The 5,000-nt window shown below is 36.1% G+C and overlaps 1 non-coding gene across 1 annotated transcript in view; it reads left to right on the forward strand.

Annotated features, from left to right (window-relative positions):
- Positions 1 to 110, forward strand: part of LOC137065838 (5S ribosomal RNA) — a 119-nt gene extending 9 nt beyond the window's left edge. The window contains exon 1 of the ribosomal RNA XR_010901820.1: positions 1 to 110. This exon is cut by the window's left edge and continues 9 nt beyond it. This is a non-coding gene — a ribosomal RNA (5S ribosomal RNA).
- Positions 111 to 5,000: the final 4,890 nt, after the last annotated feature.

A 5,000-nucleotide genomic window follows, 5' to 3' on the forward strand; every position in this document is an offset into this window, starting at 1 on the left:
CATACCACCCTGAGCACGCCCGATCTCGTCTGATCTCGGAAGCTAAGCAGGGTCGGGCCTGGTTAGTACTTGGATGGGAGACCGCCTGGGAATACCAGGTGCTGTAAGCATTTTTGCTAAATTAAAGAAAGAAGAAGAAGAAGAAGAAGAAAAGAAAAAAAAAGAGTGTTTGAATTCCTTAAATGGCCCAATTTTGGCAGCAGCTTTCGCTTACGGCCATACCCCCCTGAGCACTAGAGGGCGCTAGTGAACAGGAACTATTGGCTGCAGTTTGGAGAGAGAGGCTCTCCACCATTTTGTGTTCTCTGTTTGTTTTTGTATTATTTTTTGAATTTAATAGTTTTGTTTGTTGGTTTTTCTTAGTTTTTTTTACCACCTTACAGCAGCTTTGGCTGTCTGGAGGGTGGTTACTTTTCTTTCTTTTTTTCAATGGACGGATTAACGGTAAACGACCCTGGACTGGCTGGAGAGAAGCGCATGGCTAACGACCCTGGACTGGATGGAGAAACACGAATGGCTAATGACCCTGGACTGGATGGAGAAACACGAATGGCTAACGACCCTGGACTGGCTGGAGAGAGGCGCATGGATAATGACCCTGGAATGGATTATCGACGACGAGTAGGACACGGACAAAAAAGAGATGCGAGAGAAGGAAGGATGTATCTAAAGGAGGCGACGGTGATTCTAAACGTGGAGAACTTGAATGAGGTCAGAGCAATGGATATTATTAAAGCAGTAACCGAGAAATGTGGAAATGGGAAAATACTGGCATTGAGACCAAGGCAAGGCAAAGAGTATGAACTAACGATGGAAAAGGAGGAAACATGTGATAATTTGACTGATGGACTGATTATAAAAGGGGTGAATTGTGAGGTAAAAAAACTGCAAAATAGGGACTACGTTGTTTCCTTCATGCACCTGCCCGTCTACCTGGATGATAAAGAAATAATTGCAAAATTGGAGGGATGGGGAGTTAATCCCGTGTCAAATATTAAAAGACGGCACTACCCGGGCACAGAGATTGAGGACGGAACAAGGTTCCTGAAAGTCAGGTTCCCCAAAGAGGTGGCATCATTGCCATACAGCACAAAAATGGAGACAGCGGAAGGGCCGCAGTATTTCAGGGTGATGCACAGTCACCAGGTGAAGACCTGTAGGCTGTGCATGAGCCCGGATCACCTGCTAAAGGACTGCCCGGATTTCCAGTGCTATAAGTGCCAAGAAAGGGGACATTTTGCCCGAGAGTGCAATGCGGTGAGGTGCCCGGAGTGTAAGGAAATTTTAAATAAATGTAAGTGTGAGATGGAGGAAGAGGAAGGAGGAAGGGAAGAACAGGTGGACGGACAGGTGCATGAAGGAAACAGCGAGGAGGAGGAACAAATGGATGAAGGACAAGAGGAAGAAGGACTACAACAAAAAGAAATGAGCAACAGAGAGCAAGAGGACATTAATTATAATAATGAACAAGCAATGGAGAACTCGAAAGAAATGGAGACATCGGACAATGCCAGCAATGTTAAAGAAACGGACAGTGAAGGAGAAACAAAGATGGACAATATGGACAAAGACAAAGGGGGGAGAGGACAAATTAGAAGGAGAACAACAGAGGTAAAACCACATTTGGAAAGGGTAAGGAAAAAAGTTATGAAAAGGATACAAAACAGATATGATGTGTTAAGGGACCTGGGGGGAGAAAATGATGAATAATGGTTTTTAAGTATTTATTTTGCTTATTCTTTTTAATGGTTTTAAGTTGTGTTACTTTTAATGCAAGGGGATTGATGGACATAGGAAAATTTGAAAAAGTAAAAGAAAAATGTAAAAGGGAAGACATAATTGCACTGCAAGAAACAAACTGGAATGAAAATGTAATGAGTGAGTATAAAAAGAGATGGGATGGAGGTATTTTTTATAATAATGGAGATGGAAGGTTAGGGAGAGGTGTGGCTTTTTTAATGAAGGATGATGTGTTTAAAATGAGTAAAGTTGTATACAAAGATAAAATTGGGAAATGTATGGTTGTGGAGATAAAATGTGAAGGAAGAGATTTGATTTTAGTAAATGTACATGCACCAGTTGAGGAGAAAGAAAAGAGGGAATTTTTTATTGTTTTAAGAAATATTGTACGGAAGTATAAAGAAATAGTAATGATGGGGGATTTTAACACAGTTTTTAGTAAACAAGATATGGCTGAAGGAATGGTTTTTAAAACTGACACAGGGAGAAAAGAATTAAAAGCTTTAATGGGAGAAAATAATATGCTAGATGTGTGGAGAGAAAGAAATGAAAAGAAAAAAGAGTTTTCAAGGAGGCAAATAGTGGGGCAGTTTGTATGCCAAACCAGAATTGATTTTGTTTTATGTAGTAGAAATGTGGAGAATTTTATAGAAAATATTAAGTATGAGGACACAAGTTTTAGCGATCACAAGTTTTTATTTTTTAAATTGGATTGGAGTAAAGTGCAAAGAGGGCCAGGAGTATGGGTTTTAAATACACAGATTTTAAAGAATGAAGACTATGTTTTAAAGGTTAAGGAGATTATAGAAAATGAAAAGCAAAATGGAATGTATGAAGATGATAAGAGAATATGGTGGGAGAATGTAAAGTTTTTAATCAAGAAATTCTCAATCAAGTATAGTTGTTTAATACAGAAATGTAAAAGATTTAAAGAAAGAGAAATAAAAGAAAGTTTGGAAATGGAATTGAATAAAGAAAATAAAGACATACAAAAGATAAGGGAAATGGAGGACAAACTGAAAGAAATTGAAGAAAAAGAATATGAGGGGGCGAGGTTAAGAAGTAAAGCTAAATATGTGGTGGAAGGAGAAAAATGTACAAAGTTCTTTTTTGATCTGGAAAAAAAGAAAGGGAAAGCTGAAACGATAAAAGAAATAAGAGGGAAAAATGGGGAAATTGTAGAAGAGAATGAAAAGATTTTAGAAGAAGTAAAGAATTTTTATGAGGATCTGTTTAGTACAAGGGGTGTGGAAGAGGAGGAGACAAAGAAACTGTTGAATCTGATAAAAGCTAAAGTGAGGGAGGAAGATAAAAAAGAGTGTGACCAAGAAATTAGAGAAGAGGAGATTGAAAGAGCGATAAATCAACTGAATACAAAGAAAAGTCCAGGAATAGATGGTTTGGGAACTGAGTTTTATGTGTGTTTTAAAGGAGTTTTAACAAAGATTTTAAATGAGGTTTTTAAAGAAACATTTGAAAAAGAAGAAATTAATGAAAGAACAAGGATGGGGTTAATGAAACTGATATATAAAAAGAAAGGAGAAAAAGTAGATTTAAAGAATTATAGACCAATTACAATGCTAAACACGGATCTTAAGATTTTAGCAAAAGTTTTAGCAAACAGATTAAAAGAGATAATGCCAACTATAATCGAAACAAACCAAGCGTATGGAGTTAAAGGAAGAGATATAGCAGACATAACAATGAGTATAAGAGACACGATATGGTACATGAAGGAGAAAAATGAAGACGGATATGTAATTAGTTTGGATTTTGAAAAAGCATTTGATAGAGTTGAGCATGAGTATTTATTTCAGGTTTTAAGGAGTTTTGGTTTTGGGGAGAATTTTATTAAATGGATTGAGATTTTATATAGAGGCGCGTTAACGAAGATAAAATGTAATGGGTTTTTAACAGATTGCTTTAAAATTACTAGATCTATAAGACAGGGCTGTCCACTTTCAGCGTTATTGTACTCACTTGTATCAGAACCGTTAGGATTGGCTATAAAACAAAAAGAAGGAATAGTAGGGATAGAAATTGAGGAAAAGAAGGCTGAAGGGAAGGTGTTTCAATATGCAGATGATACAACAATAATTGTGAAAGGAAGAGAAAGTGTTATAGAAGTTATGAATGTTGTAAACGAATATTGTAAGGGATCTGGTAGTAAAGTAAATGAAGACAAGACAGTATACATGAGATTTGGTAAAGCTATGGTTTTAAGGGATTGTTTTAATTTTAAAGAAGTTGAAGAAATGAGGATTTTAGGGATTTTAATGGGGAAGAATGAGAAGAAAGTAAGAGATGAAATGTGGGAGGAACTAGTAACAGAGATAGAGAGAAGGTTAAACTTTTGGAAACTGAGGACACTAAATTTGAAGGGGAAGGTTTTAATATTGAATGTTTTAATGGTTTCTAAGCTGTGGTATGTTTTATATGTAAGTGAAATGCCATTGTGGTCAGAAAAAAGGTTGAAAAAATGTTTTCTTGACTTTTTATGGGAGGGGAAACCAGCAAGGATAGCACACAACACGATTTTAGGGGCGGTAGAGAAGGGGGGCTTAGGGTTAATGGATGTAGAACAGAGGAAAAAAGCGTTGAGAGTGAAAATAGTTAAGAAATATTTAGAAGAAGATAACAAAAATGAGTGGAAAAAAACTATGAAATATTTTTTAAATAAATGTGGGTATTTTAACATGGGGGATGGAATTTTATGGATGAAAACGAAAATTTGGATGACTGAAGGATTACCTGAGTTTTATAGGGGAATTTTAAGTGCTTGGGGAATCTTTTTAAAGAGAATTGAGTACGATCCACGTGGGAGAGAAAATATTTTAAATCAACCTCTGTTCTTAAATGGCAATATTTTAAAACAGGGGAAGGAAATATTTTTTAAGAAATGGATGGAAGTGGGAATAACAAGAGTGAGAGATGTTTTGTATGAGTTTAAAGAAGGGTTTTTACCAACACAGTTTATTGTGGATGCAATGGAAGTGGCAAAAGAAGAGTACAGTAAACAAGAAATAACAAACAAATATGAAACTATCAAGAACGCAATACCAAAAGAGTGGATTAAAAGAATAGAGGGTATGGAAGAGCAGAAAGAGATAAATGTGTATGTGAAACTGGGGGAAAAATTGTATGATTTTAAAGAATGTACTGTAAAAATGTTTTATTGTGTTTTTAGAGATGGTGTTTTTAAAGAACCAATTGTAAACAAGTACTGGGTGGAGAAATTTAAAGATTTAAAAGAAGAGTGT

This window comes from Pseudorasbora parva, unplaced genomic scaffold (assembly GCF_024679245.1).
Source record: "Pseudorasbora parva isolate DD20220531a unplaced genomic scaffold, ASM2467924v1 scaffold_31, whole genome shotgun sequence".
Taxonomy (NCBI): Eukaryota; Metazoa; Chordata; class Actinopteri; order Cypriniformes; family Gobionidae; genus Pseudorasbora; species Pseudorasbora parva.